At 38.9% G+C, this 27679-nt stretch overlaps 1 protein-coding gene and 1 long non-coding RNA gene across 7 annotated transcripts in view; one reads left to right on the top strand and one right to left on the bottom strand.

Moving 5' to 3' along the window:
• AUTS2 (activator of transcription and developmental regulator AUTS2) overlaps positions 1–27679 on the bottom strand; it is a 1021698-nt gene that overhangs the window by 412338 nt on the left and 581681 nt on the right. The gene's annotated exons all lie outside the window — the stretch shown is intronic.
• Positions 836–27459, top strand: LOC141573884 (uncharacterized). Its single transcript, XR_012500278.1, has 3 exons — positions 836–6881; positions 14700–15996; positions 26331–27459. It is a non-coding gene; the product is annotated as an uncharacterized LOC141573884 (long non-coding RNA).

Below are 27679 nucleotides of genomic sequence, written 5' to 3'. Positions count from 1 at the left end.
TAATGACAATGCACCTCTGTCAGTGGTAAGGCAGCATCTGAACCCGTACTGTGCCCAAGGCAGTGGTCTCAGGGCCTTCCTTGCATCATCTCATTCCGTTCTCACACCTAGCAGACAGGCGCCTTTGCTGTTCCCATTTGTGCAATGAGGACAAGAGGATCAACAGGCTTCTGTCTCATCCTCACCCACCATCACCCTAAGTTTTAGAAAAGCTGGTGAGTTGAGTAAAACATGTGTAAACAGACGATGCAGCTTATAGCATGCCTTTGGAGAGGGAGAGCTGTAGGAACTGCTTTTTGAATTTATTTATTTTTTAACTAGTAAGACGAAAGTCTAGGCTTAGTGATCTTCACTTTTAAATAAAGATCAAGAGAGACAAACTAAGACAATCTTGTCACTTTGTTTTAAAATGCATTTTATTTTACTTGTATTACAGTAAGATCATCTTGGCGTGACAAGTATTCCAAAGGAAAAACAAAATTATCTTTTGTAGGTTGTGCGGGAGACAATACATGAAAAGGAAGCTGTTTGGTGTTGTATTTCCCTTTGATGTTCCCATAATTTGTCTTCTGAACAGACTGAGGACCAAGGGAGAAGTCAGAGTGGAGCAAAGGTCTCGTGGTCTCCCCAGGCCCTCTGGAGTCTTCTGCCTGGCTGCGCCTACTTACGGAGGGGGTGTAGAATTCACTCCTCCTGTCTCCCAGCTCCTTCTGCACCTCCCCATGAAGTAAGCTTCCAATCCCTGTAACACTCTGTCTCTCAGCCCACAGCAAAAGCTTTATTTTACAGCACCCAAATGCAAAGATCTGATCCTATAAATAAAGATGCAGTTTGTTTTTATCTCTTTCCCACACTTCAATGGGCCATTTAACCAGTTAGTAAACTGCCAAGGGCAGATAACATTAACCTTTTCCTTCCTCTACAACAGAAAGAGAATCATCATTCTGGTTAAAAACTAGGTAACAATTTTGATTCAGTCTTGGAGTTCCTAGAATCCTTAAACAAAAATACATGAACTTAATTTGCCTTAGAGCTTTAATTCCTCTATCACTTTATCTCTCCCCTCTCAGATCTGTGGGCAAAAAGGAACAGCAGCAACATATTGCAAAGATGAGCCATGTTTCTTAATCACTAAAGAGCCAATATGCTGCTTATGAAACAGGACTGGGTTGAAAGGATAATGGTTTCTTTTCCTATTGATGCACCTACTTTAATAAGTTTTACTGCAATTATAAATCTTCGTACTCCCTTATCTTTAAGACTATTCAAAAACAGTAGTAACATTTTAGATATAATCCATGGGTTCCAACCAATTACTACACAATAGAAAAATGATTTCCTACTGTGTTCATTATAGCATCTGCCATCTCTTTAAATGATTTGAGTCTTCAGTGGTAAAGCAGAATATTTGAACAATAATCAGATATGTGGTGTGTGTTGGTTCGAAAAGGATGGTGTTAGACACATAAACCATAGCAAATGCAAATTAAAAGGCAGGGTTCTATGTGAGTAACTTTTACAGGATTTGGGCCAAAGTCTAAGGTACAGAATCTTGTCTTGAATGCCCTACTCTTATTTTCATAGACTTAATTATGTTAGAGAAGTCTGGCATCCTTAGACGCTCTCTGATTTCCACACCATCAAAACCTGGTCCTATAAAATGTCACCAACATATTTAGACTCTGGTATCAAAGTCTGAGAAATGGTTCTTCTGAGGTGATGTGTTTATTAAAATAGTATACAGTTTAAAGACAAGAAATAAACCACTTTTATAACAATAGACAGGAAATTACCCACTAGTTCCTTTTTTAATTAATTAATTTACTTATTTTTAAAGTTTTTTAAAAAATTGTAGTACAGTCAGTTTACAACGTTGCATCAGTTTCGGTGTAGAGCATAATGTTTCAGTCATACATATATATACATACATTCCTTTTCATATTCTTTTTCATTATAGGTTACTACAAGATACAGTTCCCTGTGCTATACAGTATAAACTTGTTGTTTATCTATCCACCAGTTCTTAACTGATGGTTCTAAAGCACTCTGTACTCATAAAGCTCCAAATGTTCTCAAGAAGTTACAGTAACAGAGCCATGTGCCCTCACAGAGTCTATAAGAAGCAATGGTAATTAACACAATGCCCACATAGTGTGTCTCTCAGAACATAAGCCTTTTTTGAACAGGAGTGTTCAGGCAATGTCCCCATTTGGTAAGCAAAGACTTGACATTACACTGTGTCTCTCATCTCTTATTTTAGCCAACTGAAACATCAGTGTGTGCTTCATCTATGTTTTTAGCTATAGGAAAAATTTCTTTAAAATATAAAAACAGATACTTCAGGGCATGTCAGAGAAGGGACATACGTGTGCCTTGGTACACCAGTTGAGAACTACTGTTCTAAAGAATAGATGATACTGATGGAGCACTTAATATATGTTAAGCATTGTTCTAAATGGCTTGCATATCTTAACTAATTTAAGACTAAATTCTTCCTTTCACTATATGAAAGCCGTAGTAAAAGTATTCGATAAAACTTAGTTACAATCGCAGCTCGCTACTTCAGGGCAATCTATGGGGTTAAATCTAAGGAAAATTTTCGTCCTGTTTAAAAAAAAACCCTAGCTTTATTATTTAAAACTAATCTCCATTTGAGAAGTGGGCAACATATGAATAGAAGTGATTACTTTGTTTTTAAATAATGTAAACTTTACCACTGACACTCTTGAGGCTGGGGACTTTCTCTCCACACTCCCAGTACAGCCCCAGAAATGCTGATGATAGGGAACTAAGATGGACAGAATGGGGTATGTCCTGGGAAACTTTTTAAAAAACTCTTGGGGCTTGTGGGATTCACATAAAAATTCCATCTCTTTCTTCTTCCTTCAGAATGGAGAAAGCCTGATTGCTGCTCCATATCTGATAACCATGGGTCTAGTTTGAAACAATTCTTGTTTCAAAGTCTTGAAGTCAACCAAAGCTTGGCAAAGAATTTGATCCAAATTTACACTGTTTCATTGTGTAAAACTCAGTGAATATGTCACTAAATATTCACTGAGTTTTACACAAATAAATAAAATTTAGGTCCTTCTCAAAAATGATTTTTTTAAATAGCTACTCTACACTAGGTACAAAAATCTAATACAGATACTGGAACATAGTTTGCCAAGGATTCACAGTAGGAGAAAGTAAAAATATGTCATCTGCTGGGGCAATTATTACTCCCCCCTTAGTAGATATGACTTTCAGCCTATGGGTTATGGACACCAAAACATAAAGCATTTATGTTGCTAAACTAAAGGCTTTAGATACAATATCTCACTTAAAATTCTCAAAATTTCTATGTCAAAGCAAAACATGATTTTTAGCAGCATGCAGTCAGAGAAGACTAAACTACTTATTCAACAGGTTTCTTTGTTTACTTGCCCCGGGGACTTTCTGTTAGTAGCTCAGTGACTCTTTGGGATGTGGTTATGCTCAAAGGTAAACATCTTTTTTTTTTTTTTAAGTTGTCAACTCTTTCTCTAAAAATATTTCAAGGCTAAAGTTATATCCTATATTTTATGTCACTTCAATGAAGTTTGTTCTGATGAACTTTACTATTTCCTTTCAATGTGTAATACAAGTTATACGTTTTGTACAGGCTGCAAGAAACTCGGCCTAAGTTTTTTGTGCTCATTTGCTTCTCTTGGCCTAGGTTGTCTGACATAATTGTTTTCTCTTTCCTGAATCCTTCATTACTTGGTTAGTGTTCTTTTGCTTACCGGTTTTACACTTATTACGTGAATCTTTTATTAGAAATGTCCTCAAACCTGACAATTTACACTCAGTGGACTTATACATATTTCCTAAGGCTTTAGCAGCTAGATAAGGTGGAAAATTAGAAACGTGCTCTATGTTAACGCAATGTTATTTAAAATCTGTCTTTCCTGAAGATGGTCAACTCCAAGGAGATCAGCATACATCTGGCTTGTTTGGTTTTTAAACTCTACTGCTTACCTAAATCTCTGCGTTATTCTAAGTTTTAACCAACATTTTAATTAATTAATGTTTACGCGTTACTTGTCATGATTTTAAGAAATTAAAGTATGTTTCTCTACTCAATAAAATTCCAAGTTGAATTTCTTACTAAACTTGTGCCTTTCTACTAAAAGGGAAATTGGAGAGATTCCAAATTCAATATTTTTATGAATTCAAAGATGTGAACCTACATTATTTTGTAAGTCATACATAAGGACTGATTTTTATATGGTGAAATATCTTTTTTTAAAAAGGGGAAACCACAGAGCTGTGACTTTTCAGTGGGCGCCTTCATTTGTCCCTGGTGGCAACATAAACTGGGACACCCTTTCTGAAAGGAAATGTGATGATCTGCAGCACATTCTGAAAAGACCTTCATTTTCTTTTGCTGAATAATTTCACAAGGAAATATGTATTCAGAAAAATAATAACTGAGCCACAACATTCTTCATAACAATGATAAATTGGAAAAACCCAAATATCTAAAAACAGGTTAAATAATGGCATTATCGATGTAATAGGATACTGTGCAGTCATTAAAAATGAGGCTATGGAAAAATATTTAATAACCTTGAAGAAAGTTTATGTTGAGATGCATAGAGAAGGAAGACTAAAATGCTTACACCCCAAAACATTAAGGGTGATCGCCTCTCAATTTTACTATGAGTATAATTTTTTTCCTTAAAATTTTCTGCATTTTCTGAAATCTCTAGAATGCAATGATGTTGCTGTTATAATCAGCAAACCAAAACATTCCATTAAAAGAGAGCCTTTGGGTATTATCTTTTTAAAAGGGAACCAGCCTTGCTCTCACAACAGAAGCTTTTCCTCCTCTGTGTTTCCTTGCAAGAATTCTGGAAGGGATGTTCAAAAGACATTCAGCCCAGATCTGAGCATCACCTTCAGACTCTTCCAACATCAGACATGCCATCAGACCCCAAATAAAAGTTCACGGGTAATTTCTACAGGCTGCCAACACTGCCCTGGCCTCCAGCTAAGAGATCAGCAATTCTGACCCAGGGCCATTCTGCCCGCTGTGGGGCACTTTGAATCACATTAAAAGACAGATCTGTTGAGTGAAATGCTGAGGTATAGTTCAAAGCTGGCTAAATCTGAACAAGCAATCAAGCAAACATGTAAGTAAATCAAGTTAAAATCCATGGCTCCCTGGCCTCAGTTTCCTCACTTGTAAATTGGGGTCTTTGGACCACAGGCACTTTAAGCTTCCATCCTGCTAAAAAGTTTCTGGGTTTTGTGATCATAACTTAAGAAAGGAGGCAAGCTGAGTGAGAAGAGGACCCCTGCCGCTGCTCACAGTATGACTTGCAGGGCTCCCCTAGCTTTAGGCACGATAATGGCAGCAGATGTCTGTCGCTTTGGTGATGGGGTGGGGGACTGCAGGGAGGAATCCAAATGCCTTGCTCTGAGATCTAAGGAAGGCGGCCTGCTGGGGGCGGGGAGCACGCTGGCCGAGTCATCCCCACCTGAGCAAGGAGAGATGTAAACCAGTGCCCAGTCAGAGAACGTGGTTGGGGCAGACAGAAGTCCTTGATACCTCCCCTTCCTAGGCCACACCACAGTCTCCAGAGAAAAAGGAAATGGCAGCATTGTCTACAAGAAGAGGTATGGAAGAAAAAGATGGTTTTGTATTTCTTGCTTTGGGAGGGGTGAAGAAAAGAGAAGGGTGCAGGACACCAATAAAGCCCTTCTGGCAGTAAGGAAACATGTGCAATGCAGACTGAGAGGCTCATTTCTTAGAGAGGAAATGGGGGCCATAAGGTGACCTTTATAAATCTCTGCATTATATACAGCCTTCTCAGGGGTGTCTTCTATCTAAGACTACTGTAGCCCACAAGGGGATTAAAATGGATAGAGTCTCTGTCTTTCCTCTGAATTACTCTGCTGGCAAAACAAACAAGAGCAGACCGTGGCCACAGGAAAACCACTAAAGCCAGAACAGTGCTTACGTGATGCTCTGGGAGATCAGGATGGCGTGTGCATGTTCGTGTGTTTGTGTGTGTGTGTGTGTGTGTGTGTGTGTGTGTGTGTCTGTCTGTCTGTATCTGTCTATGTCTGCAAGTGCAACCCCTCCCAGTGGCTAGATCAACCTCCGTTCTCTTCTACCCAGTGGTATCCACTTGGGGATCTCCATCTGCCTTCCAGGAACTGCTTCTGTCCTTGAACAGGCAATTAATGCAAGCCCATTACAGATCCCTGGGGCTTCTGGTAGTGGGAGGAGGGCAGAGGCTGCAAAAGGCATCAACTGAAAGGTCAGAAACCTCATGAGGAAAGGAAAGGCACCGGGCCTAGTAATACTGAGCAGAAAGTACTAACTCTTTGTCACCCTCTACTAATTCAAAGTACAGCGAAAGGGGTGGCCTGTGGCCAGCTTTCATGCTGCCTGCTCCTGCACAGCTGAGCACGTGGCAGTGCGATTATGTAAGGAAGCAGCGCAGGGTCCTTTCCCACGTGGAGTATTATGTAAGTTCCCCTGAACTTGAGTAAGACTCTGGGATAGAAGCACTTTACTCCCAGAGTCTACCCCTAGCTAAGAGCAACCTCACTGATAAGCTCACAGCCACAGAGGGGCTCAAAGAAAACTGTTCATCAAGGCCTAAGCTAACTGCCGGTCTGTAAAGAGGAAGGAAATCCAAGGACAGGATGGGCATGATGGCTAAAGGAAACACCTTCTTCAGAAGAGAGTCCCCACGCATGTGTGGGCAGCCACACACCCACTCCTTCACTCACGCACCCCCAACTCTCTCCTGGAGCCTCAGGAGGAGAGTGCAGAGGAGCGGAGTGAACGTCAGGCTGTGGACAGAAGGACGAGTCAAGACAGACTGACCAATAGCACCTGACTGGTAAGACTCTGGTGTTCTTAGGAGACCCCTAGTTTAGCCATCTTTAAAGTAACAAACGCACTAATGCAATCTGGCAGTTTTATTACTGAAAGGACACTACATAGCGGTGGATGGATGGTAGGGATAGGAAGAAATCAAGAGTGTTTTGGGGCTAGAGAGGACAGGAAATGTATGCATCATGTCAACCCGAGAATACAGGCAGTGGTAATTATATACATTTGAAGGTAATGGTGTTTTTCAATAACTGAAACACTAAAACAAGCTACAGTATTCAATCCAATTTAGCATAACTGAGACTACTGTGGTTTCTATAAACTTAATCGATGCCTTTGGTTTCCAGGGCATCGCACAAACACTGGAGCTCCATAAATAAATATTAGAAGTGTCTGTCAATCTCTCCTTTTGGGAATTGGTATGGCAGGTTTTTAAAAATGCATGTTTGTATCTAAATATCATCACCCACTATGAAATTTTAAAAAATTTAAGCCTTAATATTACCTACATTGACTGATTTAAAAGTTATTAATTATAAGATTATGGCATGGTGGCGAGGGAGGTAGGGAGGAGACAGAGGCAGAGAAAAGACAACATCTTCTCTTCAGAACCTCATAAATTCCTCATGTTCCCAAAGGCCCAATTTGATGGGTTCAAGAAAGATGACTATTTTAAGAGATTCTTTTTCTATTTTATTTTTAAACAAAAAACTCCTGAGCCGTGAAAACTCAGTTAAGAAAGACCAACACACACTGAAATACCTCATGCTTCTAAGAAGTGTGAAAATTAAATGAAAGCAGAACTGAGTCTGAAATTTTATATCAACTTGTAAAATGAAAAATAAACTTCTAAGGTACTTATGACCAGTAATAGCCTTTACCATACATGATTCCCTCATTCAAGCAAACATTCATCGGGGAATTACTGTGACCAGAAATGCAGTGCGCTGGCTGACTTTCCCCGCTTCTTCATACCCCAGTGTATATAAATACAACTATGCACACAAATAAAATGTAATTTAGACTAACCTACAGGAAGCCTCAGATTGAATGAAGGCCCAAATGCTCACACAAAGAACTTTTTTAAAAAAGGAATACAGAATTATCCTGAAGTCCAAAAGATACCTGTAATTGACACCTAAAATATCTTAGAGGACAAACATAATGAAAGAAGACCAACCATCAGAATCTTAAGAACTTAAAAGGTTGATGTTCTCAGAGCCAATGAAACATAAGGCAAACCTCCTCTTACAGCCTCTGTACTATCCTTTACAATCTCATTTATTTGGTTTAGCAAATTAATAAGGTTTTACAGTATTGCTGAGGACACTACATGTCTACTTCCCCGAAGTCCACCCTTTAGCAGTCTTTCTAAATTGAGAAAATGTAAGCTTATATGTACAGTAACAAATAGGTGAGAAATATTTCCTGGAATGCTGAGCTCAATTGCCTCCCAAAACATCATTCTTCCCTGAGACACTGGTGGCACCACTGGCTTGATGGCTTTAATAGAAGTTGATCAGTAGACAAAAAATGCTCAGGAAGACGTGTTCTTCTACTCACATGGAGTGTTGAATGAATTAGTAACATTGAAGGCTGTTTTGTACTGAAAAAGCAACTGGTGACATTCCTGAGAAACATTCACATTTTTTTCTTACTGTTTACATGAACATTCACAGAAGTCTGTAGGCAGGCACACCAAGGGCAGGTGTCCAGCTAGGTGAGAGCCTGCTGTAATGCTTTGCTAACACGAAGGAGGAGATGTGCTAAATATAATGTCCTAGGCCACAACCTTATTAGATAGATGCCTCTCTTGTTTGACCTGCCTCTAATAACATTTAAACACACAAAAACACATAGACACATACACATGTGCAGGGTACCACACTACACCTGTGTGTGTATAAAACAACCTGCCATACAAGGTATTTATTTTTCTTTATAAGCAAGGAAATCATAACATCTTTTGGACCCAAGTGATATTTGTATCATTGACAGATCATATGCTGTATTATGATTTCTTAATTTAGGGGAAAAAACCAATATGGCACCTAGAATTATAAGGACTGGCTGATCACTATAATCAAATAGAAAGATTGAAAAACAAACAAAAACAAATAATCCTTAAGCAAAACTTTGGAGATATTGATTTAAATATAAAACTTAAAAAACTCCTTAGCTGATGACTCAACAGGTTGGGAAACCCTGAGCTAGAGCAGAAAAGGCGCTGAGCTGGGGGTGAAAGACACGGGACTGGCTCCTCATCTTCTCGCTGAGGGCGTGGAGTCCGGCAGCAGAGTGCACGCTGCACACTCAGTGATGCCTCACACAGACCCAGCAGTGCAAATGCAAAGGCCGCACACTCGCTCTCAAGCATTTATTTTGGGGAGAAGCACTGCCTTCCCCGCAAGCTTGTGAGAGAATAGAGACCTTAAACGCAGGGAACAGGGAGGCAGGAGAAGCAGCTGAGTGGTGTATCTACAGCAAACAAACAGCCAGCCACAATCATTTCAGAATGCTGCAAAGATGCAGTCCAAACTCAAGGTCTGAGGAGGTGTTTGACGCATGAGTCATCATGTGTCAAGGAAAATTAACAGAGTTTGCCTTGAGGCACAAAGAAGAGGCTGGAGGTAAGATTACCTAAATGTGCCAACAGAGTCTGGAGGCAGAAAAACTTGGTGTGTTACAAAAGGATGAACAGAGTGGAGCAAAAAAGTGAAAAAATTCTGTTCCATCTGTACAGCTCTAAGCCTAAAACATGGCAATCTTTATTTGGAAAAAAAAGTTAATGAAGATTATGGAACACGAACTGACTTTTCATCAACGTATTTCTCTAAAAGAAGCATGAATTTGCATTTTCATTGAACTGATCAAATGTTATCCAAGAATTGCTTAATTGCCTTAATGGTTTAATTCTATTTGCTGCCAATCTGATTAGCAGAGTGTGTGTCTGTGTGTGTACCCGAGTGGGATGGCATTAAACGGGAGGGTGAAACCTATTACTGAAAGAACAGCAATGTGGAGCTGGCTGGCTCTTGGTTAATTGAGGAACCATGAGTGGTGTGAGGAGGTCACTCTATCATTTATTTTAATTTCTTCTCTCTTGTCTTCCCAGTCACTTGTTCATCTCAGGAACTTGCCTTAGATTTGAGACCATTAAGAGCATATGTTAATTTGGGTTAAGGAGAAGGTGAGCCCAGGTATTCCTGCCAGTGTAGTGATTTAATAGAAACCTGAATATCATTTAATAAATCCTTTGAGCGTCAGTCAGACATGGTTAATATGGACTGAGGAAACATCTTATAAAAGTTAATACATACATTAATCTCTGGGGGCCTTGCAACAATATATAACCTAACAAAGTAAAAGTAATCTCTTTCAACCTCCACCGTAGCATCTGTCGGTTAAAGCACTGGAATTATTCCTCTGGGGCAGGGTAAAAGCAACTGCTCCCTTGGAACACCAGTTCTGACTCTGGAAGAGGTCACACTCTGTCTCTGTGTCTCAGCGTCCTCAACTTCCAAGTGGAATGACTGATTTTAAATTTATGTTTTAAAGAGGCCTTATATTTCATAGATATATCTCAGGACCTGTGCAGAAAGTTCAAGGGAAGCTGAGAAAAGGAGACCACACCCTCAGTTCTGAGCTCCCCTATCCCCTTCTGATTTACCTAGAGACTCTGCACATTGATCAATTTGCAGTATTGATGAGACAGATCAGATTTGGGTGGAAAGAAATATTTCTTAGGTTAGAAATATTTGATAGCCACTGGAACAGATGAGCTCTAAGATTGTGTACAGTTTTAGTAAAGTCTTCTCTCTGAACACCCTGCTTATTCTGCTAGGAAAATTCACCTTCCTCTTCACAACTTTTTGAGTTCCAGCTTCTTTAAGATTGAGCTCAAATGTCATCTTTTCTCTGAAACCTCCCTCAATAGGAAGCTTAGCTGTGCAGGGGACTTCTATGCTGGCTAATAGTTTTGTGGCTGTGTCCAGCCAAACAGTATTCTTTCCCAAGCTTAAGATACTAGATACTTGTGATCTGGTCAAGGATTCCATGCTTTGGATTCTAGGTAATATAAAGAAGGGTTAAAAGTAGAGCCAGGGCAATAGACACGATACGTTCATTCCCTTTGATGCAGCAGTAGCACTCACAGAAATGTATCCTGAGGAAATAATGACAGATACATATAATGATTTATCGTAGGAAGGTTCATCTCAGCATGATTTGTAAGGTGATAGGGTGAAAAATTAGGGAAAAACGTAAATGTAGACTAAAAAGTTAAACACATGCACAAAAATAGTTAAAGTTTGTACTTTGAAATAACATACAGGTATTAATTATCGTGTTTCGGAAAAATATCTCACAATGTGGGAAGATGCTGTTTATATAATGTTAAGCAAAGAAGACAGAGTACAAAACTATATACAGAATCTGCTGACAATGCTGTTATTCATTACATCTACTCAAAGGAAATATAAAAATAGTAGGATGATTGTTACATTAAAATTCTTCATTATACATTGTGTGTTTTTCAAAATTTTAAAAACAGATGTTTCTCACTTTTACTATAATAAATATAAGTGATTCTGAATACTTGGCAAAGCAACAAACCAGTGAACTGCTGAACTAAACATAAAAGCTATTTTGTTTCCATCAGCTTTCTCCAATTCTGCAACCACATGATACTCCCCAAACACAAATGTTTGGTAAGTCTAACTTTACTACTGTGAGAAGCCTAAGGAGAGCTAAGCTTCAGTAACGTGGGGAAGATTCCTCTAGAAATGGGCTCTAGCCTCCACTCTGCCTCAGACTAGCTGCATGGCTCACTCGGCAAACAGCTTCCGATCCGGGGGCTTTAGTTCTGTCATTTTCAAGGGAAAGGTGCTTGTCTTATTATTATTTTTCCATCCCTAGTGTTTAGAACACTAGAAGTTACCAAGAGTATATGTTAACTATCGTGTGGATTAACGGATATAAGGATGAGTAGACGGATGATGCGAATGAGCTCTAGTGAAAGAGTTTGAACAAAGATAAATTAAAATTCTAGGCTTCTTGATTCAGTGCTTCAAATCTATAACCAAATGAAACCTGAAACATAAATAGGGAAACCTGGTTTTTCTTCTTGATCCTTTCAAGCCTAAATTTCTACACCTTCACAGGTCCATCAACATCTGAGACTAGCACCTTAAGGAAAACTCAGATTTCACAAAGAAGATGAACTGGGGCCACTGCCTATGAGCAGGTAGTGAAAGTCAGACCCTGAAGTGGAAACAGCTTTGTCGGAGACAAAGGCAATCCAGTAATGTTTTGATGATCAAAGACAGGAGACCAAGACTTAGCTGCATGAAATATGCAGCTCACAAAAGCATTTAGGTTGCAAATTGGAGCTCCAAACCCAAAACACAACAAAAAAAGCAGAATCTATAAAGGACATCTGGCCTAAGATAGAACTGAGGTTTTAAAGATTGTTTATAATAGCAATTTTAGGTTTATAACAAAATTGACAGGAACGTAAAGAGATTTCCCATATACTCCCTCTCCACACATATGCACAGTTGTTAGGAACTGAAGTTAAAAAAAAAAAAAAAGTGAGTGGTAGGAGTCAGCGTTCTAGACCAACACAGACAGGACAATATCCCGTAAGAGATACTCAAAGATGTGGCCTCCACGGGGCCTGAGGTAGAACAGACTGATATACAGCTCACCGTGGTCACCAGGCTGACTCTGACCAGAGAGAGATACTCATGTCTTGGAGGCCACCATATAGATGGATACATGCTACATGAAAGCAAGTAAGATCAGTGATTAAGGCCCATCCTAAAGGACCCCTAACTTGCAACTGGAGGATGAAAAATAAAATGAGGCTGCCTGCTATTCTCATAAACTCTAATTCTACTTTATGAGCATGGAGCAGAAAAATTGAGAATGCACTTTGCCCTTCACCTTTCTAGCTATCAAAGCTTTTCTAGGTTATGCCACCAGCTATGACTTAGACAGTAAAATCATTTCTAAGTGAGTAGCCTAGTAAATTTAAAGGAGTAAACTATTCTTGCATATGTCTTCAAGATCTGTAATGGAAGATAAATCCTGTTAGCCTGAGCATGGCAAGGTAATTATTTCAACTGCTACATTTCTGTGGAACAAACAAAACCATTCCAGGCTGATGCAATTCCTATTTAATGGCGAAGGGAAGATGCACTCTGCTCACCATGCTCAGAACACTGGCTGTCATAGACCAGTGGCAACCAGAATGGAAGAGAGGCCTTGTCTATTATCACCACTGGATACCAAGCTCCTCTGGGCTACATGAGGGCATATCCACCTGACCAGACCAGCCTGTAACCAAACAGTGCTGAGCAAGAAGCAGGGGGAAAACTATCATGGTAGGAACATCAGGGCATTTTGGATGCAAAGCAGAAGCTTATCTTTTTTACTGTTGCAGCTCCAGAGAAAATCAATTTTGACACAGAACTGCCACTTTACAAGCAAATAACTATACTTTCCAATAACCTAATCTGTGCAAAGCCTACTGAAAATTCCCTAAAGAACCAGTAGTTAAAACCTCCGTTAAATCAAAGGGTTTAATATGGGAAGGGAAGAGAGGATGCAGTTTGACTTGGGAATGTAATGGACTCAGTGGGGAAATAAATATGTTGTTTTATGTGTACAGTTACAGAATATGAGAACACGGCGTTCATTTCAAAGGGAATTCTCTTGCTGTGCAACTTATTCCTAAACAGATGTGATTTTTGCTTATTCAAAAACATTTAGGTAACAATTACAGCATAATAAATTATAATTGCCATCATCTTCCAGCTACATAGTGCCTTCTATGTAGACACAAAGAAAAGGCAATCACACAAAACTATAAAACCCATTTTCAGGTAGGTTCTGCAGCCTGGATTAAAATCATCTACATTATTCTCACATAAACACTGCATTGTGCCTCATATATACATATACATATATATATATATCTCTCCTACTACGGTGTGTGGAAACCACCTAGCAAATAACTAGAGTTTGTTAATCACAGGCTGGAATGGTCCCCAGCAGGGTAGTTTTAAGGGTGCCAGGAATGCCTTCTAGCCTGCAAATATCTTCTTTTACGGTCCTCATCTCCTATCTAACACTCCACCACACAGGGCTTCAATTCACTGGTCATTCAAATTCAAATACTCCAAAGAGAGGTAGAATGTTACACACTCAACAGTGTCTTTAAACCATGTTATAATTAATGCACCTGATTTTTCAAGAGGACAGTGTAAGGAGGGCAGGGAGGAGCAGGGCACTATCCAGATGCTCTGATGGCAAGAAGGATGTGGAAGGAATGGTGATCCTGACATGGGGCAACACTGCACACTTTCAAAGGATGACGGAATGTGCCAAGTGGGCCTGGGGAGAAAAGACATTCAGGGCAAAAGAAATGGCTCTAACATTCACATATTTGTCCAAACTGCTTTTATACCAATTTGTAATTTCACACGGCAACAGAGTTCAGGCATGGTGATGGAACTGAAATGTTCTCATTCTGACACACAAAGGACTCGCTTTTATCTTTCATATTTACCGTGAAACATCTCTGTAGAATAATCTGAGTAAAATGGTGGATGGCTTGTCTTTAGATGAGCAAGCTTTTCCCAAGTAACTGATAAACCACATACAGTGATAAAAATGGGAGTTAGGAGACCTAAGTTTTACTCGTAGCTACTACTTACTTAACACACTTTGGCAGTGGCTTAAGCTCTCCTGCCACACCCCACAGCATTCATTCCATCACTGTTTACACAGCATCCATCATATTCCTCATATTTGTTTATAGAAACATTGGGAAATGAAATGAAGACCACACAACTTCCTTTCCCTTGAGAGGCTCACAGTCTAAAGGAGGAGATACTGATGTGAGCAACTTAACGACCACATGGACGAGGTCAGTGCTGTCTTGAGGTAAGCACAAAAGACTGGGTAAGGGCAGGGAAGAGACTGTCCACCTGCTCAGAGGGCTCTTGAGAGGACTTTGCAGAGTTGGTGTTAATTCTTGAAGGATAAGAAGGTGCTTGCTAAGCAGACAGAGGAGAGAGAGAGAATACCACATAGAATGGCGTCTGCAAAATGAAGATAACATGTCTGTGACAGTGCTTTGTTACCCATAAAGTGCTTTACAACAGCGATGCATTTATACTGTTAATAGAAAGCTGCACGAGGGGTTGACAAGGGTTCTCCTCACTCACCATTATGATTTAGGCTGCATCAGAGCATACAGTGACCAATTTAAAGACCAGCTACTCACAAAGCATTTTTAAATTCCTTCTCTAAGTAGCAGATAACCATCTCACAACTAGAACTAAAGAAAAATGGGAGTAATTGGAAGAAGAATTAATGTCTCATTTGCTTCACATGCTCTTTCACAAAATCCACTATAATCTCCATCCCAATCATGCATTTTATCCTTCATTTGGAAGTTCATATTAGCACTCTACTCCACTTTATAAAATACATAATTTTAAAAGAAAGAAAAATATCTTGCTTGCTGAGATGGTGACATATCAAGGAAACTGGGGCTGACAGTGTGCTTCCTGAAACATTTTATCACTTCTGGCTCCTGACACAGACACACGCTTTTACATAATCATTAAGGAACTCTAATGTCCTGCTGGTGAATGATGTTTTGGATGGGAACATGGAGCATGTGAGGAAGACTTTAAGTAAAGTCTGTGCAGGTAATATGACCATTATATGTCTCATGACACAAGCATGAGAGTTAAAAGCCAAAGTACAGGTATCCTCTGCTATTTGAAAGTTCACTTTATGCCACTCTGCTTTTGTAAAAAACTTAGATCCACTACTTGTTTCCGCTAAGGGAAAGAAATCTGAAGAGGACTTTTCACTTTCATGAAAAAAGGTGAAAAGCAAAAATAGCCTTCAGGATTTATTTTGCAGCCACCGGTTAAAGCGGCAGCACGGACCCAGAACAGCAAGAGTGGCACCGCCAAACTCCTTCCCCGAAAACCACGCTCAGCATCTCAGCATCCAGCTTCTATAGCTTTCAACGGTGTCTATGAGCACCTGTGCTTTATCTCGACTTATTCTGTGCATCCATTAGCAAGATGTGTCCTAAGGTAACTACTTCTTTGCTTTGTGCCATTTGGGCTTATGAAAGGTTTCACAGGAATTTCTACTTTCAAATAGTGGGGAAACCTATACTTGACTAGTGACTCCGCAAAGGCAAGGACAACTTCACTGCTATGCTCCCCAAATTCAGCATGACTGCCTGGCATAAGGGGGAACAGTCAATAAATATTTGTTAAAGTAGAAAAGATTAACTTCTGGGATATCCAAAGACTACAAGTGGTCCACAAAATCAATTCTATGAGTCAGGAGAAATGAACAAAAATACAGATAATTTAAACCAGTAAAAATAAACAAATAAATTTAAAAAGTGTTGCTAAGTCCTGATGAGGTTGAAAGTCTGACACCACAAGTAATGGCAACACCCTGAAGCAACACCTTCAAAGTGTGAATGACAGTTTGTTTATACTGCTTGACCTGGAAGAGTAGGGTGATTTCCAGCGGTACCAGGAAGTTCACCAGGCTCCTTAATATTTACTTACAAAATCTCTCATCACTTCATCTTATTTTTGAAGCTTACTAACCATTCTTGATCACTGGGATGGCATACTGACATCATTAAAAGGTTACAGATTAGGATGAACCACGTCACCTGAGGAATGCCTTTCCTTACTTAAACTTCAATGCAATGTCTTGAACTTTCATCAGAGGTCAGAACTAAAATAATGAATTCCATGTCTGAATTTTCCAGGATCTGTAACTGAGGACATTGTCAGTTATATCCTCCATTGCCCATGTAATACATTTTTCTAAGGTTTATAACTAGACAAAAACATATTGCTTCCTCTCATCCTCCTCCCACCATCAAAATACGGGGCTAGTTACCTTTTCTGAAAAGAGGAATTACTACATTCTCTCACTGTCTTGGCTGCCAGGAAACTCACAGTCAGTATAATCAACTTTCTCAGCAACTACATGAACATGTATAATTTGCAAAGTTGTTGTCTTACTCCTCCCATCTAGTTCTTACTTTTTAATTCCTCTTTTATTAAACTTTCTAATCATCTCAAATACCTCTTTGAAAGCTATGAGGTAATAATTCTAATAGTAAATCAAAACATATTTACGTCTTCATGTAATTCTCTAGTTTGCACACATAACTGTTTGGTTCAAACACAGGAATTACAAAGGGTCATGCCAAGTACATTTTTGTTCTTTAAAGGCAAATAAGAATGCTGATTGACAAAGATAATGAAACGTTCAACTCTGTAAAGCTAATTTCCAACTGTAACAGAAAACTCAATTTTGTATAATACACATTGGAAAAATGTATATTTAGGCATATAAATATATCTACTACAGACAAAAGATATACATGTGATTTCACAGAGCAAGTATCATAGCAAGTGAATAAGGAAAATGTAAACAGAGCAAAATAAGACCACCTGACTTCAGCTTAATGATTTTAAAATCTATAAGTGACACAGTTACTTTAAATTCATTTTAACTGCCCATTACGTTTGGTTTAGGGAGAGTTTTACAGCACTGCACTGCAAATATACACACTATGTGGTTACTTTGCTTCTTGGCTGGCAGCATTCTTTTAAGGGTCTAATTTATTAGAAGAAATGCTACAGTCATAGCTTAAATGCCAAACAATCCCAGCAGGGCAGGTTAACAATTCTCAAAGGATCTGACACCTGAATTGGGATGTGAAGAGTAAAGAGGGACAAAGGAAGGTTAAACTAAATCATACTGCAAATGAGGAGGAAGGAAGTATTTAACTTCTCACCACTGACGTTATACTAAGAGCAGTCAGCAGACTCTGTATCAGATGAAGTATAAGAAGTCAAATTTGAGCGGCCAGACCAAACTGAATATAGAAAGGAAAAAAATTAGAATCCTCTTAGCAACTTGAGAAAAATTCTTATCACTGACACAAGGTATGCTTTGCTGACATCTGTCTATGTTTCTCTTCCAGATTTAATACATACTTCTTTAACACATCTCCTCCTTGATTTCTGGAATGCAAACATGAAAATCCAAGCTGATTCCAAAACATGTTTAGTGCCCTCTGATACAACATGATCTGTACAAAAAAAATTTTAATATCATTGGTAATTTGTTTTGGTGACTTAGGGAATTATTTTCTCCTTCACACAGAAAAACATAAACTTACGATCATTTATAATAGAGAATTTTTAAATTAGCACCTGCTCACCTCTAAGATTTGCTTTGAGAAACCTCTTGTTTGGATGTTCTACACCATAACTCTTCCTGTGTAAGGTCTGTCACAAACTGCTAGTTTCCACAACTCCCTGGAATTTTGGCTTCATTTAGTTCCTTTGTTATATGGTGTGAGACTTGGAATAATGTCATCTTCCTCATCAGCGACAGAAGTTTACGAGCATACTGTGATAGCATGTACAAAAATGCATCCTCTTCTATTAAGTCTGTTTTCCTACTTTCAGGCACAGCATTTCTTGGAGAAGAGAAGGGATTTATTCATTTGCTTTCCCAATAATAGAAGGGTTTACACACTTACTACCATCTAATTGCCACTAGTCTCACTTCTAACCCCTATACGTTAAAAATTGTATCCCCAATCCCCTTTAATGAAGATTAAAAACTGGGAAGAAATTCTAATAGTAACCCAGAAGGGAAGTTCACAATCACATAATCCTCCACACTCCAACTAGCTCTGGACTTTGGCCAAGATACTTGACCTTGTCTGAGCTTCCATTTTCTGAATAACAAAAGAACAGCAGTCTCAGAATTCTCCAGTCGTCACTCTCCTTTCTCTTCCTCAATACCTACCCCTAATAATATTGGCAAGAGGTCTCAAAGCATGAAATTCCAATGATTCTGGTTCAGGTAGAAGCAGCAGCCCCTGTAACAGCATTCCTCAGTACCTCCTATAAAGTAGGTTGTCATGAAACATCTACTGAGTGAGTGACTGACCGCAGGTATGAACGAAAGAAGAGGGGGCACACGGATCAGAATTTTCTTCTCTGGTTTCAGAGTACTTTCAGCTACAACACGGATTCTTATGTGATTACACCCAGTCAAAACTCAGCTGTTCCTCTGGATCATATGTGCAGTGACTCATTTTACTTTCACTCCAATTTAAGGCAGTTGCACATGTTAACCTATTCAAACGAGGACTTTAAAACACTTCTTTAAAAAAATATTTTGGGTTTGTGGAAAGAAGTGTGGAATACACGAAGCTCCTTCTGAATCCATATACCACAAGCTAACTGGTTAATTTTCATATTGCTCAGAATCTGTCTTATTAACACTTTTAAAATGAAGAGACACACCCGATGTTCTGATCCTCTGCCTTTTTACCCTTGAAGTGACAACATTGTCTGCTGGGTCCCGGGTAGATTAAAAGGTATGCCCTACGGGTTGCATTATCTCTAAGTCATCCAAGATGTATTACGCTTAGTTTAAGTGAGTGAGTCCCATTTGCACAATTGCCCTATTAATTTACTCATCATTGATTTACACCACTTTTGCTGGAGACCTTCCACCAGCCCCTATTTTACTGCATTCTCACTGCTGGGTTTCAGTGTGACTCCCCTTCAGGCCTCCCTCTCTTTCCCTCATTGCTCGTCATTTGTCTTCATTTATCCCCCTTTATCTCCATCCTCCCCTGTTCCTCCCTCTGATGCCTTCTTTCAGTTTCTTCCTGCTTCTCCTCCATTTTCCTTCTCCTTTAGCTTTCCTCCCCTCTTACTTAAGAGCACCTAATAAATCTCCAATTAGAGCCTAGCAATCCAGAAAAAAAGACATCTGAAGGCTAAGAAATACAGGCAGCCCAAAGCATTAGCTAAAAGTCAGGAAGAAGGAAAAAAAAAAAAGCTCAGACTGCATAAATGCAGTCTGATATCTAATCTGAGGATTTCAAGCATTAAATTGTTAACAAAGAGGACACCTTTGCAAAGGATCTTATAATAAAGATGGCAAAAACTGTGCCCTTCTGCCACTTTGAAGAAGCTTTTAGTCTAATTTTTTCTCTATATCTCATCTTTAGAAGCTGATTGTACTCTTCAGCAGACAAGCAGGAATTCCCTTCCATCAGTTGTAGCCAGACTAAAATCAACACCTCTGGGAATATCTAAGACAAAAACACCACTGGGAATATCTAAGAGCTGAAATATGGCCATTTTCACTATGATTTCTGCAAGGAGAGTTTTAAAATCCTCATTACATAAAAACTTTTGAGCAGACCAAAAAAAGTGTTTTGTTTGTTTTCTGAGATGACATATTAAAGTCTTTGTTTCTGGGTTCCCTACCCTTTCCCATCCTCTATATCAGAGTCTCACTTGATTCACTTGTCCAAACAAAAACTCGCAGTATTTTTACAAAAAATACACACAATAACAACAAAGAAATACACACAACAAATGCACAATAGAAAATAACATCACACATGGATGTTACTATCCCTCTCCCTACCTCTTGCAGGTGAGAAGTTATTCTACTTCAGGCATTTTAATTCTAATGTCTGGGTAAAAAAAAACAAAAAACAAAAAACAAAAAACAAAACAGTGGTCGCCAAAACACTAAACTGATGGGAAGAACCACATTCCTATCTAATTTCATTAGACCCAATAATTTGCTAATCAATCCAATAATATTCATGACTAACCTGGATTTTTCTTAATTGGCACTTTAATAGAAAACACTGTATTTCTAATATCTAAAGCATGTAAAGATAGAGTAATACATTGTAAATAAATAATTTATCTTATTACTAGCCTCGGTGGCTGAGGGCCACAAGTCACTCTTGTCTGAGGCTCCAATGCAGTACAACAGGCAAGTGAGGGGGAAGGGCAGCAGGAACTGTCACAGGACTACCTCCTGTGCCCAACATTTCCCTAAGTTCTGAGCTGAGCCATGAAACCCTCCACGGTTAAGAGGTATTGAGATCCAGCAAGTCTCATAAAGAGCAAAAACAGAAAGGCAATGATATGCAGTGTTGAGACCAACCCCACCTCCAGAAAACAAACAAACAAACAAGGCTGACAACATTAATAGTAAATCAATAGAAGTTTCACCTGATAGAAGGAATAACTTACTTATCTCATATTTTGGTTCTGAAGGTTAACGTAAAGATCCTGATTCCTACCAAGGAACAGAGTGATACTGGGAGTTTCTACCACATTGCCCTAGGGAAAGGTCCCCATGACTGAAGCTCTGCTCAAAGAAATCAGTAATTAGGCAGCTCCTGCGTCCAACTTTGGCTCTTAGCTTCTGGTAAGATGCTGAGGCTGGACCTATGGCACCCTCCACTAACACTCTAAGAAAAGCTGGATTCTGCCTAAGTGCTATTAAAGTGGTATCCTGTGGAAAAATAAATGAACAAAGTACACAAGCATTATGTATGTGGACTTGCAGTTAGGAGCCCAAGGTTCTAGCAGCCTTTATTTAAACACTCAGAAGACGACCCAATTTGGCCTCAGGCTCACAGAAGTTAAGACTAACAAAGACTTAGGAAATAATCTCTACTCTCCTAAGAAATATTACTTTTGGACCTGCTACTCTTCATTTATATTCATTAGCATATTTTAAGCATTTCAGTACATTTTAAAGACAAGTATCATGTTCTCTTTAAACACAGCATTAGTATTTTAAAAGCCCTAAATACTTCCCTAAGTAAGATTACCTTTTAGCTTAGGATGAAAATATTTTTCCTCAGAAATAAATCTTTAAATTTAAGCTGTTTGGAAAATAAAATTCCTCATACTTCACCCATTGTCATAGTATTTGAGTTGAAGGAATACTTGAAAATATCTGGCAGGGGTGGTTTTGTTTCCCACTTCTAAAGACTTTAAGAACAAGGGCAGAACCCTGGACTCAAAACTCCAATTTAAGATTTATCCATTCATCTGTTTTACTGGTAGGTCTTCTACAGGTAAGCCTTCAACCCTTCAATATATTCCTATTGCTCTTGGGCCGAAGACCAGAATCCTACACCTGGTTGCAGCCTTAACCCCTTTCACTCTGCAATGCCCTCTGCAAAGGTCTGCTTCTACTCTCCCAGGACATCCTGCTCATCCTCTATTGCATGACGAAACCAGGTTCTCTCCTGTTTCAGAGTCCTTGAACATGTTGTCTCCTCTGCCCAAAGACTTATCATCCCCACTTTTCCTGGCTAACTCCTACTCACCCAACAGGTATCAGCTCAACTATCATCCCTGAGCTCATCCAGTGTTTATAGCTTCTCACAGCATCATTCACACTAATTGCCACGATTTTCATTCAGCGATGCAAGGTTGCTTCATATAGGTCTTGCCCGCTGGGAAATAAGCTCTGTGAGGGTAGTAACCACATCTCTTGTTCACCAACATACTCCAACATCTTACTCTGGGACTAACACACAAAAATATGTATTTTTTAATAGACCTTATTCTTTTAGAGCAGTTTCAGGTTCACAACAGAATTGGGCTCATTCAATATTTGATGAATGAATATTTGTGCTAATAGAGGACAGTTTGGATACAAAGAATACGAAGAATACAAATGTCAAGAGATAACTATCAATATTAGGTATCAAATAAATGTCAATGCATGATCCCAATCAAGGCTCTTAAGAAATTCCAAAGAAGGTATCGCCACATGGAGGCAGGTGAGGAAGATTTCAGAGATAAATGGGGACGTCAGCACCAATATGTACCAAGACTGGTGTTTACTGCCTGTGTTTGCATAGTTTATCTCATTAAATAATTGTCTCAACAATTATGTTGCTTCTAATTTCCAAAAAAGAGAGCACTGTGGTAAACAGCAGACTTAAGAGTCCACTTTATGCCTGGTCTGACTCCAAAAACAAAGTGGTTTCTACTGTACAATAAAATACACACTGACCAACACAGGAGGCGGCACTAGGGCTGGGCCTCAAAGGACAGACACTGAGGGGTTCTCAGAGCCAGCGTGTTCTGTGATTGCTAAGTGGGAGAAACACTATGTAACTACACAGCCATTATGGTTCCTGAAGATTACATGGTATAGGTGATCTGGATGGGAATTTACTAATTTATTCCAAATGTAATTCCCATGTTGACTGAAATCTAAGAGCTTCTAACAGCAGAGAGGTTCACAGAGAAATCACCCTACTTTCCCACTTGAAAAAATCAGCACAGCTCATACTATGCAATTTTATTGTTAACTCCTGCCAAATCACAGTATCTGGTGATTTGTACCCATTAAGGCAAGCAATGAAGACATTTCAAGTTAACCAAAAGGAAACACTATTAAAGGAATGTATCACACTCAGAGGAAAAGAGCCCTCTTTTGCCCTCTCCTTCAAATCTTTGTATCAGAGAAAGCAAGATGGGAATTTACGGTTTTCTTTGTACTTCCCCAGGTTTCCCAAACAAGCTTGAGCCTGTTGAATCTCCCTGGGCTTTCTAATGGAAGGAGTTTTCCTTTCCAGCACTAGATGGGAGACTGAGAGTGAGTGAGTGGTACCTAATCTTCACATCACCTTATTGTTGATCAGTTTCCTCTACTTGAAGGAACTTGGGAAAGTTTCCTCAAAAACTGGGAGGATTTTGTGAAACACTGTAAGGCCTTTTGCTCTTCTCCTGACCTTCCATGCTTTCTCTTACCAAGAACCACTCTGACGTAAATCAACAAGACTTAAATTAAAAAAAAAAAAAACAAAACAACACTCTACAAAGGCTAAAACATGTGAAAAGGGGTTCATCAACCTCAACTATAATTTTTTTAAGTGCTAATAAAAGTAAAAGGGGATTTTCTTTCAACCAGTCATGTTGGTAAAGATGGGGGAGGGGAGGACTGTTGATATCCTGCATTGGCCAATAAATGAGGAAATGATCCCTCCCCAATACACGTAATGACATTAAAACATGCATAGCCTTTGCTCCGGTAATTGAGCTCCTAGGAACTGATCTTAAAATGATCACTGGATAAATGTGACAAAAAGAAAGTACAAGGATATTCATGGCAGTCATGTTATTACAGTAAAAAAAAAAAAAAAAAAACTGCAAATAATCTAAATGTTCATAAATAAGGAAATAGTTACAAATTATGTTTTATCATACAATGGTATACCATGAAGTATCCAAAAATTACTATGATTGTATTGTGTTGATGTGAGAAAATGTCCATAATTTATTGAGTACTTAATACGTGACATGCATCATTGTTGTATGGCTGTTAGTTGATTTATATTTTTGTTTTGTAAAGAGTATATACACATAGTTACCATTGTCTGTGTATATCTGTGTGTGTTTGTGTGTGGCTGGCAGATGTGAAATTTACTCCCTTAGTGAACTTCCAGTATACATCATTATTAACTATAGTCACCTGGTTTCAAGAGTATTCACTCTTGACAGATACCATCTGAGAACTGTAACTATACAATCAGATAAACTACTGGATTTTGATAAACTAGGAATGAACTTCTTTCCACTTAGAAAATTCAGACAGTAAGTTTGCTGGCTCCTAATTAAGAGCATTCACCTCTACCCTTCTTTTTTCCTTTGTTGTTCTTCCTTTTTTTTTTTCTTTCTGAAAAGAAATGCTCTTACTTTAATGTTAATCTGCCTCCCTGCACCTGACCCTTTTCTTTCCTTTTTGAAAGCCTGAGAAACTAGAGTATCCAAATGATTCTTATAAGTAAAGATTACGGATTTACGCCATAAATTAATTGTATCAAACAAGTGTTAATAGCGAATATAAAGGCTAAATAAAACCTAACTCAATAAAAATGATTAAAAATACTACAGAATATAACCAAATGCAAGTATATTTTGTACACACAGACATATATACCACAAGAGAATTGCAATATGCCACTTCATTGACTCTAAGATACTCTATTTACACTTCCAACATCTCTGAAATTGAAATGCATCTTAAAATCGATGGCATGTCAGTTTAATTGTTACTGCATATTCTTAGTGGTACAAAAATAATGTTGCATCTTGCTACTGATGGCATCTTCAATTAGATGAAATATGGTTTTATCACCATACAGTTAATTCCTTTGATGGTGAAGGAAAGGGCAGATAAATCAAGTATTAAATGCTATCAATCCTTGCTTTCAGAAACCAAAACAGAAACAAAAGAAAACCATTACTATTTTTTTCAGGTAGAGCAATTTCTCCCATTCCACCCATAGATAAGCCATTTTGCACAGAAACACACACACTGGCCACATAGCCATCCTAATATTCTGATTCAAAGCACAGCTAATATTCTAAATGATACCAATAGTAGCTTTCTCAGGATTCAAAATCCATCTTCTACCCTTACTACAGTACATAAATGACATAAACTTCTCATCAATAGCATAAAAAATTCATATTCTGTCTATATAGCAGCTGATATGTTAGGCTTATGTCAACAATTGGTCTGATTTTTTTAATAGCATAAATGTTTAAAGAAGTAGCAATTCCAGTAAAATATCCATGGGAATACTGCAAACTGACATATATCAGAATGGAGTCATTTTGTGAAGAGGAAGTAATTCTCCATCTTTCATCTTTCCTTGTCCTCCCATCCTTCTCCTCCACAAAAGCCCTCCTCATAATGTGGACCATTATTACTTCTATCAGCTAAATATGATAAGTGTGGAAGATTTGCTCTGGAACCCTCAGAATAATATTTATTGATGCTTCCTCTTCGTAGATTCACAAAGTCACAGTTCAAAGTCTACAAGGAAATTAAACACCTTTTGTGAAGCTGGGTGATTTCTAAGTTTTTTCCCCTCAGGTCTAAAATTCTGATTCTGCAATCTTCTTTTGGTACTGAAGCCCACTCTCTGCAGCAAGGCAAGCCCTACAATGGGCCATAGGCATCCTAAATCAATCAATCAATCAATCACACACACCCACTCTCACTGATGAGCATGTTCCATGAACTCAAAATTACCATTTAAGCTTAATTTAATTTTCTACCTACATATCTGCAATACCAACAATTTGTTATGCTCTTCGATGTACCTACGTTGTTTGTTCCATTTGTTGTTATGGGGGAGGGGTGGTGAGAGAGCAGTAAATGGAATAGACAGTAACACTGGCTTCCTCAATAAAACCCAAACCTTAAGTAACAGTCTTTACCCTTTAATAGTTCCTCTGTATGACTGGTAGAATATAACAATAGCCTTTAAACACTGAATTTATATGATTTATTAATATGATATGCACATGTTCTGATAGTTTACTCTGAATCTTCAAAGCACTAAAACAAATAGTAATTTGCTTAAGCAAAATAACCATATTAGGTAACTGTGATAGAAAATGCATGGTAGATTTTAATACTCAAAATAGACCATAATTTTTTTCTTCTCTGTAATGTTAACAAATGTTTGAAGCCAGGAATTCACAATTATCCTGTTACTTATATCTTTCAGGTTTTCAAACAGTTGGCCACTGTCTAAATCGACGGACTGTCTTTCCTATGGACTTCTCTTCACCGTTTCACCTTAACCCCAGAGAAGAAAACCTTCTCCAGAACTTACTGTCTCTTTCACTCTTCCCCGAGGATGGTCAGAGCGGGGCCCCTCACTGGGTCACATTGCAGAGTAGGTATGATCCCTCTAGCACCAGCAATCCTTTCTCTAGATGCGTGTCTCTCCGGACTGCAGGTGCAGCACAGACGAGGCTGGTCTGTGCTCCTGATCCGCGCAGCTGGCCAGTAAGTGGACTGAGGCCCAGACACATCTCTATAGGCCCCAAGGTATAAATTATGGGCAGAAGGTAAGGAGGCTCCAATTTAAGAGGATCTTGACAACACTCTCCAACAGAGCTTTTACTTGAGTGCCCTGCATTTTAGGGATGATTGGGTGTTTACCCAGACATCAATAAAGCTGGCAACTTGGCTCTCAGTTCTCATTCTCATTCACTCTCTCTCTCTCCACAACCACCCCCCACCGCCCCCAACACAGATAAATAGATGTAGATATAAGAATAAGGACATAGATAAGAATTCAGAGATACAGACACACTGACAGATCCCTGAAGTGAAGAAGATAATTCCCAATATATTTACTATATTCTTTTCAAATTTTATCAGTCAGATAAACATGCATTACTGAGTAAACAAAATGAAGAGCTCCTGAGCAACGCAGAAGAAAAACTGATTCTTCTTGTCACAAAGCCATAACATGGCTCTAAACTGCTTCTTGGCTAGGGGTGTGTCAATACAATATACCGACACTAGGCTGGAGTGTGGGGTCAGGGGAGGGTGTGTTTTTGTTTGGGCTCTTGACAATCAATTAGCTGTCCAAGCCTCCCGATGTTTGCAGTTTGTTCTCTTTCCCCATTTCTGAATCCACAGATCCTCTAAAATGTTCTACCTCAATGATTCGTAAACCAGTAGTCACTCTGGCTCATGAAGAGGGTCCATAAGAGGGAAATGAGGGAGGAACAAAATGATGAGAGTCCTAAAGCTTCAAGTAATGACCATTTATTGAGCACGTATTACGTGCAGGCACTGTGATAAGCAATTAATATATATTGCTTCATTTAATTTACTTCTTACCATAACCCTGTGAAGTGGGAGTTATCATTCTCATTTCATAGGTAAAAAAAACTCTGGGTCTGACAGCTAATGGAACTTGCTCAAGGTCACACAGCCAGCAAGCGGAAGAGCTGGGATTCAAGCCCAGGTGTGCCTCACTCCAAAGCTCATGTTCTTTACCGCTATGCTACAGAGCACTCCCTGAGGACACACAGCCATTTTACATCAAAACAATTTCAC

Source organism: Camelus bactrianus, chromosome 18, assembly GCF_048773025.1.
Source record: "Camelus bactrianus isolate YW-2024 breed Bactrian camel chromosome 18, ASM4877302v1, whole genome shotgun sequence".
Taxonomy (NCBI): domain Eukaryota; kingdom Metazoa; phylum Chordata; class Mammalia; order Artiodactyla; family Camelidae; genus Camelus; species Camelus bactrianus.
Note: the sequence above shows the minus strand (reverse complement) of the source record. Positions and strands in the feature narration are given on the sequence as shown.